Source organism: Orcinus orca, chromosome 3, assembly GCF_937001465.1.
Source record: "Orcinus orca chromosome 3, mOrcOrc1.1, whole genome shotgun sequence".
Taxonomy (NCBI): Eukaryota; Metazoa; Chordata; class Mammalia; order Artiodactyla; family Delphinidae; genus Orcinus; species Orcinus orca.
Genome location: NC_064561.1, coordinates 61,115,207 through 61,126,725, shown reverse-complemented (window position 1 = coordinate 61,126,725; position 11,519 = coordinate 61,115,207). Strand labels below are relative to the sequence as shown.

Below are 11,519 nucleotides of genomic sequence, written 5' to 3'. Positions count from 1 at the left end.
ACACCCTCTCCAGCATTTATTGTTTCTAGATTTTTTGATGATGGCCATTCTGACTGGTGTGAGATGATATCTCATTGTAGTTTTGATTTGCATTTCTCTAATGATTAATGAAGTTGAGCATTCTTTCATGTGTTTGTTGGCAGTCTGTATATCTTCTTTGGCGAAATGTCTATTTAGGTCTTCTGCCCATTTTTGGATTAGGTTGTTTGTTTTTTTGTTATTGAGCTGCATGAGCTGCTCATTGCAGTTCTATTTACAATAGCCCGGAGATGGAAACAACCTAAGTGCCCATCATCGGATGAATGGATAAAGAAGATGTGGCACATATATACAATGGAATATTACTCAGCCATCAAAAGAAACGAAATTGAGCTATTTGTAATGAGGTGGATGGACTTAGAGTCTGTCATACAGAGTGAAGTAAGTCACAAAGAGAAAGACAAATACCGTATGCTAACACATATATATGGAATTTAAGAAAAAAAATGTCATGAAGAACCTAGGGGTAAGACAGGAATAAAGACACAGATCTACTAGAGAATAGACTTGAGGATATGGGGAGGGGGAAGGGTAAGCTGTGACAAAGCAAGAGAGAGGCATGGACATATATCCACTACCAAATGTAAGGTAGCTAGCTAGTGGGAAGCAGCCACATAGCACAGGGAGATCAGCTCGGTGCTTTGTGACTGCCTGGAGGGGTGGGATAGGGAGGGTGGGAGGGAGGGAGACACAAGAGGGAAGAGATATGGGAACATATGTATATGTATAACTGATTCACTTTGTTATAAAGCAGAAACTAACCCACCATTGTAAAGCAATTATACTCTAATAAAGGTGTAAAAAAAATAAAATAAAAGTCATCACCAAACTCAAAAAAAATAAAAAAAATAAAAGCTACCTGGGTGGAATCAACATTTGAAGGAAGACCAGAATTTTCTTTAAAAATAATCTGAAGTTGATTGTAATAGTCACGACAAGATTCATCAGAATTTATGTGCAATCCTGAATTTTGTACCAATCAGTAGGCTTTGGAAACACCCTAAAAATTACTGGATGAAGTCTCCCACCCATTGCCTGAGCCTAATCGTATGATAAGTTAGCAGGCTGGTCTCCCAGTTGTAATTTTAGAGACTTTTCAGAATGTTCCCAATTAGTGATTTTCATCCAATGCTGGCTGGCCTTCATTGACAAGCATATGAACTAGTTGACATAAGTCAGAAACTAGGTTGATAGGTCTGAATGACTGCATTAAATTCCTCAGCAAATCGGCGAGGATCTTCAGTTGCTTTGGGAAGATCTTTGTGGCTTACAGTTTACCTTTAGTCCAGGAAATGTAAGAAATTAAGGGTTAGTCTCTGGATCCTCAGAAAGCTTAATTTTAAAGGGACACATTCTGATAAGTTCAGAGGCAAAGGAAGTGAGGTCAGTTTCTGAGAAAAAAGGAAGTTCAGTGAGAGAATTCGATGGGGGAACTGAGGGTATAGGGCTGTAGGTGGCCTAGAAAGAAAGGAGGAGGATGGCACCAGAGGCAGGGCTTGGGCACAAGGAATGGAGGGAGAGACACGACGGCCCTGGAGAAAGAACCAGGGGCGAAGGAGCCAAGGAGGAAGGGCCTGTGGCTTTTGGGGCCATTTTCACTTTCTTTAATCCTTTCTTTGCATCAGTTAATCTTAAAATCTTATTTTGCAGAAAGGCAATTTTAGCCTTCTGATAAAGTTTGGAATCCTCAAAATACAAATCGAAATAGACATTCTATTTAGTTTGAGACATTTTAGAACTATGGTAGTCCAGTTTATTTTTAAGAAGAGTAAGTTTGGGGATTTCAAAATTCCTCTTAATGGCCACTGATATTCTAAATTGCCTTTGGTTATGTTGGCTTCTTTAGTTGGAAACGCACTTGAGGAAAGACCGTGGTTTTTAAACATAAAATCAGCTCAAATCCCTGTAGGGGAGTGCCCTCAAAATACTTAGATAACTGCAGTCCCATTCTCATAACTTTTCCTCCAGAAAAAGAATAATTTTCTTTTTATTAATTTCTTTTATGATTTATTATTATTTTATTATTATTCTGAAAATTATTTCAGAATAATTTTCAAACCACCTAAACAGTTTTCAGCTCAAACAGCTTATAGCTCAAACAGTTCGGATATCTCTACCAACCTGTAGGCCTAATACCAGCCATTTCTAAGAGAACAGTCTGGTCCTAGAGGAACCTAGCTGAAGCCTTCTCAGCTCAGCTCCCATAGAACAGCCCTCATTCCAAATATATATATATATATATATATATATATATATATATATATATATATATATATATATGGCCAAAGGCTGAACCAGTCCCAACTGGAACAATCTGATTTCAAATCAGATCGAAGTGCTAAATGAGCACTCACAGATAGAACAAGGCCTTAACTAGAAAAGTTGAAACCTTCAAACAGATCTCAAACAAACCCTAGAGAACTTCAAGATCCAAAGAGCGGGTAAGCTTGGATCCAGGAGAAGGACATACGTTTGAACTCCGCGGTCAGGGAGAAAAGCAATGAGCAACAATGGGCTCAGTGTGGGTACTGCACCTGTTTCTCACCAGCTCTGGAGTCATTGGGGGGTCTCCTCTAAATTCCTGTATGTGCCACCAAAATGTTGACCTAAAATAAACAGACGGCCAGCTATTTCTCCAGTAAAAATGGACTTACTTGGGATTAGAATTGCAATTTGAGGCCTGCAACCATGGCTAGCTAGCCACATGCAAGTCCCTACACAGCAAGGAGAGAAGAACTCTTTTATAGAGGGGAAAAGGAAGTTGGGAGGGCCATAGTAAACAAAGAGTCCATGGATTTTCATTGACTGAGTTGTTGCCAGGAAAGAAGAGTCTTTCTACTTTGTGTTGGTCTCTGCTATTGTTGCAGGGCACGAGAGCTCCCCCTTCTGGTCTCCCAACTCCATTCAATTGAGGTTTTAGTTTATTAATTTTTTACACCTTTGACACATAAAAGTTTTTAATTTTGACGAAGACTAATTTAATGTTTGTTTTGTGGCTTATGCCTCCAATTCTAACTTTTGAGGGGAGGTGACTTTGCTTAGTTCAATCATAGGGGAAGCTACGATGCTTAGGTGTGTGGGATTCCATTCATTGGTAAGTGGTGGCAGAAGCACTTAGGAGAGAAGGTTAACTGATGTACCCAGTGTTACACAGCTAGTAAAGAGCAGAGTTGAGACTTATACCTGATGTTAAAACCAGTAATCTTACCTTAAAAATCTCTCCAAATGGGCTTCCCTGGTGGCGCAGTGGTTGAGAGTCCACCTGCCCATTCAGGGGACACGGGTTCATGCCCCGGTCCGGGAAGATCCCACATGCCGTGGAGTGGCTAGGCCCCTGAGCCATGGCTGCTGAGCCTGCGCGTCCGGAGCCTGTGCTCCGCAATGGGAGAGGCCACAACAGTGAGAGGCCTGCATACCGCAAAAAGAAAAAAAAAAAAATCTCTCCAAATAACCTTTGGCTATCTAAGCTAATAAAGGAACTGAATGTGAGAAAATAAATAAAACCAGTAATCTTCACTTCTCTAATTATGCAGAGAAGAAATTATTATGGTGAACTCAAGATGATCAACTTTTTCTCAAAGAGTGGGTAGCATTTTGATAAAGAGGAGGAAGGAAGAACTTTTCTTTGTAAGGGATTCTTGTTTGTAGAAGACTTATTTGAATAGAGCAGATCAGTATGAAAAAGGAATGACAAACCCTGTCACTACCTCAAGTTCTTTGTTCCATGCATTTCACCCTGATGCCTTAGGCCTTATTAGATGTCCCCAATACTTAGCAGGGTTGCTGTTATCACTAATTATGGACACAAGACAGTGCTAAAAGATCTCTCTTCTGGTTCTTTAGGCCCAGGTGTAGAACGTTCTCTTTCCTTTAATGCTCATTCCATTTTCAGAAAAGAACTTTGATTACAAAACTCAGGAAAAACTTAATAGAAATAATGAAAGTACAGCATAATATCAAATGTTTAGATTTCAAGGTTAACTGAAGTATAGTTCCAGTGTCGCTGATGATTTTGTACAATTTTAGTTGAATGTAATAGAATTTCAAAGCTAGAAAGAACATTTGAGATTATCTTTCCTTTTTTCTATCCTGCTCCCCTGCTCCCCCGCTTCCTTCCTTCCTTCTTCCTTCCAGGGACACTTTGTTAAACAGAATCTTTTCAGTTTGGAAAAAATAAGCAAAATATAAGCAGAACTGTTCTTCTTGAAATGGAGGTAGGATGCTGAAGCCCAGTCTCTGATCTTACCTTTGCCACCATGGCAGGCCCGGAGGCATGTCTATTAACCCCAAGGTGCCACATAAAAGAGTTTGGAAAATCATTGCTGAAAGTCAGGTGGTTGGCAAACTGCATTCTTGAATCAAATCCTGCCCCCTGCCTGTTTTTGCACAGCCTGTGAGTTAGTTTTTACATTTTTTAATAACAGGGAAAAAGTCAAAAGAAGAATATTTTATAATGCATGAAAATTATATGAAATTCAGTTTCAGTGTCCATAAATAAAGTTTTATTGGAACACAGTGATGTTCATTCATATATATATTGCCAAAGGCTGTTTTTAATGCAATAATTTCAGAGTTGAGTAGTTGCAATGGACGCTGTATCTCAGTTTCTTTAATAGATGTAAAATGATATAAGGTAATAATTATAATAAAGTATTATTAGATTTGTAACAGATATGATATAATATGTATAACATAATAGCACAAAAAGGGGAAAGAGGGAATAGAGCTATATAGGAGTAACATTTCTATCTCACTTTGATTACATTAGTATAAATCTGAAGTAAGTTGTGATAAATTAAAATGTATATAGTAAGCCCTAGAGCAACCACTAAACAAACAACAAAAGAAACCCTAAAAATGGTAAAAAAAATAAATAAATAAATAAAGGAACTAAAATGTTACACTACCAAACATTTACTTAATGCAAAAGAAAGCAGTAAAGTAAGAATATAGGAACAAAAGGATATAAACAAATAGAAAAAATAACTCATATAAATTCAACTATATCAATAATAACATTAAATGTGAATGGATTAAACAATCCAGTCAAAAGGCAGAGATGTCAGACTGGATTAGAAAACAAGATCTAACTACATTCTGTCTACAGGAGACACCTTTAGATTCAAAGATATGAATAGGTTAAAAGTAAAAGGATGGAAAAAGATGTAATATGCAAACAGCAACCATAAAAGCTGGAGTGGCTATACTAATATCAGACAAAATAGTCTTTAGGACAGAGTATATATGGACTGCAGAGCCTGAAGTGTTTACTATCTGGTCCTTTACAGAAAAAATTTGCTAACTCCTGTTCTAGATGCTTATGATGACTCACTGGGGTACAGGAAAATATATTAAGGTTTTGACTACATTTTAGAAGTCTAATTATTTAGAAACATTTTGTATTATGTTTTATACTATATATTATATACTGGGGTTGAATGTATATTCTTTATAAATAAATAAAATAGACATAATTTCATGTGCATAAATGTTTTTCTGATCAAAGTGTGTAATCAAGTACTTTTGGAAACCACTCTAGTCTAACTGTATTGTTTTACTTGTGGGAAAAATAAAATCCAGAGTGATGAAATGATTGTTCAAAATCCCAGAGCAAGTTATTGGCAGATAAGCTACAGGCTCCTTGCCCCTTTCACTGCCCACCCCATCTTTTGCTGTCCTCCAGCTTGGGGTTTCTGAAGTAAGGCTCACCTGTGGTGACTTCAGATTCTCTCTAGCACTAGACCTACTACTGTGTAATACATTCACAAGCCTTTTTCCTAGTCTTTTTATGAACCTTGGTATGTGCTGGCCATGTGAGTGCTCTTTGGGCTGAAGCAAGAGATTGAGGCATACCCTAAATTCATCCCAAATGTCTTCCCTGAGCTTGTACGTAACTCGTAGACAGATGAAGTAGAAATCTGCACACATGCTGCATCGTACAAATATCCCTTGCTTTAGGAATGTGGTGTCAGGAACAAGATCAGAAAAGTTTCTGTAGTTGACTTTGGACTTCACTAATTGGGATGATGCAGCTTATTTAGGAAAGTCACAAGTCAAGAGGGACACACACACACAAAATTGTGCACATTCAAAACGAGGTCCAGGATAATGAAAAATAAGAAACACCGTGTCTGTGAAGAAGAGTAGAATAAACTGGGTGGTAACTTAGCTCAAAAATGACTCAGATGCCCAAATAATTATCTTCAAGTATCTTAATGACTGTCCTGGAAAAGGAGGAACTTAGCTGTTTCATAAGCCCAGATCTAGGACCTATGGTAGAGTTTGCTGGAATTTAGGCTTGGGTTCACTAGCTAGAGATGTCCAATGATGAACTGGGTGTCGTATAGACTTTGACATCAGAGAGAAGTGAGAATAATTCCTGGCTTCATCTCTTATTGCCTGTTTGACCCTGGAGATTATGGTTATGAAGAAGAATAATATATTGCAATATTGTATGTATAGCCCTCTTTTTTCCCTCTCCTACATGTCCTTGAACCTCATGCAGCCAACTGCCAGTTTATACTGTCAGGATTTTGAAATTCAAGGCTGAGAGAATAGTTTGAGAAAAGGAATTTTGAGTCTGGCTTTTAGAATCTAAGGCCAGAATGTCTGGAAGGAAGTAGAACACAAAGTATATGCTGAAATAGTAGGTTTGGAAATATAAAGTAGGAGTCACACAGCACTGCCCACTAAGACCAAATAAAAATTCCATGGGCTGGAAGTTAATGTGTGGAGGAAAGACAATGTTGAGGGAGGAGATTGGTGGAGCCTAGCCTGCCTGGGACTCAACACACCTAAGGGAACCAGGGGGAGAGCTGTGGAACTGGCACTAAGACTCATCAACTACCAATAGAGAGACACCATCTATCACAAGGTGGGAGTCAGATCATTAATGGATATCATGGGATCACATTAGGCATTTGTACCAGTGTCGTAAATCATCAATGCCATACAGCTGTCCTCATTACATCTTGTAAAGACCTCCTAATGAAACACTAGCAGAGTGCTGGTCTTTGTCCTATGAGAGTTGCAGCTCTTTGGGGCCAAAACTTTGCTCAGCTCTATTTTACCTTCCCTGTGTGGAAACAACTCTTACTCACTAGGTATATTCTAAGGTGTTGCTTTGATGACAGGATGTCTCCTGAACACCTGTAGGAGGAGAGATCATGTGGAAGGGAATCCTCACATCGGTACCTTGGTAGGAATGAATAGAACTGGTTTGAGATCCTGTCTGCTCCAACCCAGTTGCATTAAAAACAGCAATTCCAGTTACATGTTAACGATACTTTTGACTTTCCATGTGGTTACAATTAACTTTCCTAGACCTTTTTTGCTGTTGTTGTAAATTATAACATTAATAATTATTTTATAAGGTTGCTCTGAAGTTAAATGAGATAATGCATAAGAATATTAGCACACTGATTGTCTTAGGATATGTTCAATAAATGGAAGTTGTTAGTAATATTCAAGAGGTGATGAGATCATAATCCCTTTAAGTGTTCTTATGAAACTGAGTGACCACTTGGTGTTCATGTGGTAAGGGCATTAACATTTCTGAATGTGATAGTGGTCTCAGAGACCCATTTGTCAGTTCAGATCCAGTGTTTTTCTACCTGCTGTGCATGGGCTAGTACAGACTGGCTGTATAGCATAGCCTCGGATAGTGTTAAAATATACATAAGTCTGGGCCCAAATGCAGATAATCTGAGTTAGTAGATTTAGAGCAAGCCTCAAGATTCTGTGTTATTGACAAGCTGTTTCCTTCTGGAGGCTCTAGGAGAGAATCCATTTCCTTGCCTTCTTCAGGTTTTAGAGGCTACCCACATTCTTTGGTTCACTGCCCTACATCACTCCAACTTCTCCATGCATTGACAAAGCTCCCTTTCTGACTCTGACCCTCCTACCTCCTTGTTATAAGGACCCTTATAATTACATTGGATCCTCCAGGATATTGCAGGGTTATCTTTCCATCTCAAGATTCTAAACTTAATCACATCTGCAAAGTCTCTTTTGCCGTGTAAAGCAACATATTCACAGATTCTAGGGATTAGGATGTAGATACGTTTGGGGGGTCATTATCCTGAAAATCATAGAGGATAACGTTTTTTTGGACTGTCAGCTACACGAGAAATCCCTAGATGACTTCATTCATTCCCACCTAGTAATTCCATGTGTTGGGGGATTTTTCTTCTACACTACCACCCCTCTAAGTGTCTATTTCTTTGGTATACAAGTGTCCCGGCAGGCTGATTTAGACTTGACAATTCCATATTTAGATACACCCTAAAGGTATGCAAAATTCCAATATAAATGTGGAAACTACTCTGGAGCAGCAGAATATCTTTACTTCTTTAGAGTGTTGGTTCCCACAATGGACAGAAATGCTTTGAGTTCTCTCTGGGGAAAACTGGTCTCTGAAATCTTAATGCAGAATTGGAATCCAGCCGTGGAAGACCTTATGTAACTAAAAGAGACCATAGATAATAATTCTGTGAGTTTGCCACTCTAGTCTCTAGAAACATGCTCATTCATTAGTCTCTATGTTTTCTTCAATCACCCCAAAGGACGTGATAACATTATTGATCTCTTCCTCTACCAGCCACAGTACCTTAATGTAATTCAGATGATGTGTCCACATATTCTCGGCTATTTGACCACAGCAGTCATAACAAACAAAGATGTTTGAAAACGCCGGCAGGTGCTAAATGATCTGGTCAAAGTTATTCAATAGGAGTCTTACACATATAAAAAACCCATTACAGAGTTTGTTGAGTGCTTATATGTTAATTTTGACTTTTATGGGGCTCAGAAAAAGCTGAAGGACTATGAATCAGTGCTAGTGAATGATTTCTTCTCGGTGGCTTGTCCGGAGGAGTCCATTGAAAATACCCATCTCTTTGTATTTGAGACTTCTTGTTGCATTCATCAGTGTATCAGCATTAACATGTTGGCAGATAAACTGATCGTGACTCCAGAAGAAGGTGAAAGGTGGATTGTAAATTTGATTAGAAATGCAAGACTGGATGCCAAGATTGATTCTAAATTAGGTCATGTGGTTATGGGTGGCAGTGTAGTCTCATCCTATCAGCAAGTGATTGAAAAGGCCAAAAGCCTTTCATTTAGAAGCCAGATGTTGGTCATGAATATTGAGAAGAAACATAATCAGAATGGTAGGTCAGAGGCTCTTAACTGGGCAACTCAGGACTTTGGCTTCTACTGAAGAACTGTACAGAAAAAATATAAAAACTATAAAAGAAAGGTGAAATAATAAAACCATTATATAAACGTGAAGCATTTTGGAAACAACATAATGAGTATAAATTTTGGAGAATTTGAATAAAATTGGCTGTTTTTCATTAAAACAAAATACTTGACAGTTCTAGGTAGGGTATGCTGGATGGGAACAGAACAATCTTAAGGGTCAAGGTATAAATGGCTATCACTCCTGCTTGATGAACAGTGTGCCAGATGCTAACTTCTGTCAAAGGAAGGAACTCATCATAGCTCCTCAGTCCAGGCAGCATATAAGACTTCATGTTTGAAGGCAGTAGCTTCTGTCCCTGGGCCCTAGCTACATATGATCATGCTCTGATGGAGACTGGCCTTTCCCTGGATATTGACTCAATACTGTTCTTATGGTCCCTCTGGCGACGTCTCCTCATTCGTTGTCCAACTGTCTTCTAAGTCTCCCTTATCTTTTTCTTCTCAGCCTTGGGAACCCATCCTTTGCCTTAAGGTAATTTTTCTCTTATCATTTATATCATCATCATATCATATATTCTCTCAAAATCTCATGTGTCTATAGCTGAGTCATAATATGTAGGTTGCTAAACTCAAAACCAGCAACCAACTCTCTTTGCTTTCTTCTGTCAGTTCACCTCCAAGGCAATTATGGAGAATGCTTAGCTGATTGAATGTGGGAAGGAACAAGGAATGAAGCAAATTCTGGAAACAAACAATTAATATTTCAAAATATTATCCATCTTCATAATTTTTAATATTTGTTCCAACATTGAAATTCAAAGGTACGATTCCTAAGTCCAAGGCTAGTGCTCGTTTCTACTAAACCACACCCCGTTGTGTTGCCTTTACCTCATTCATTTCAATAACTTTTTCAACAACTCCAAGACCTTGGATTTCCAAATTGGCATATTTCCCCTTCACCAGGACACCTCCCACTCTTTCTAAATCCCCATTCTCACTGTGGTGAGAGCATCCTGCTTTCTAGCTCCTGGGAAAGGCTGAATAACAAGAGATCTGCACCACCCTCTCTTAAGCTGCTGGTCTGCCTTTTCACAATTTCAGCCAACTGTCTCTGACTCAGCTCTCTGCCAAGCAAAGGACTTGTAGAAAACATCTCCCACTCCTTCTCTTCTTCCAAGGAGTACAGGATTAGCAGATTAGCATGTAGTACACCTCAGCACAGGGCAGCTCCTTTTCAGTTTGTTTGTCTGGTATTAAAAGGGCATGACAACTAGCTTAAGGTCTGAATGAGTTCTTTCCCACAGATACCTGCCCACCCTCTAATACCCAGGTACACAGCAAGAATGTGGACTCTGCTGGCCGTTCGACTGGTCCAGCTTCCTTAATGCAAGTGGCTGCTTGTCTAACTCTGTCTCACCATTCCAGCTCTTTTCTTTCAATATTATAATGAAATAATCAGTACAGAGAGGCAGCCAAGATTAGTGTGTAAGTTACTCTGTGTTTGCATCAGAAAAAATGTGGATGGAGTCCCAGTTCTGCTACTTACTAATTATGTGACCTTGGGCAAGTTATTTAACTTCCTCAATCTTCTGTCTGCTCCTCTGTAAAATGAGACTGAAGACACCCACATCACTGGATTGCTAAAAGGATTAAATAAAATAAAACTAGGTAAAACACTTAATGTCATACCTGGTACATGTTGCTCCATAAATGGCAGTCATAGTTATATTTTATTTTATTTAATAAAGATGTGCTGAAAAATACCACGCTTGGTACTATGGAAGTAGGAAAAGGAGACATGGTCCCTGTCCGCAAAGAACATTGCAGACTAATGGGAGAGAGAAAATACCAAAGTAAGCAAAGGGAATGGGTGAAGGAGTGGTAAAGTTACGGGGAAAGAACTGAATGAAGATGAAGTTAGACCTACGCAGCATGGAGGAGGGTCCAGAGGGAAACTCCATTGCAAAGGTGTGGGAAAGGCCGCCTTGACATACAGTTCCATCCTGCGGGCAACAGCCTTTCCCCATGTTTCTGAGATTCTCTTATTCAGTAGTGTCATATCATGACCATGAACATGTATGCCTCTATTATGCTGTACTTTTTGGATACCCATGGGTGAGTTAGGGGTCTCTAGGAAAATGAACAAAGAAGCGTTTCTTTCTTCCTCATCCACCTGTCTTTCCCTTACACCACTGTGTTTGTCTGGGTCATCTTTAGAAAGCTTAGTTTTTGTTTTTTTTTGACTGGATGGCAGTTCAATCACAGGTAATTTCCTG

General features: G+C 39.0%; 1 pseudogene; it reads left to right on the top strand.

The window, feature by feature from the left end:
• The first annotated feature begins 2,549 nt into the window (after positions 1 to 2,549).
• LOC101287419 (eukaryotic translation initiation factor 3 subunit E-like) lies at positions 2,550 to 9,322 on the top strand (annotated as a pseudogene).
• Positions 9,323 to 11,519: the final 2,197 nt, after the last annotated feature.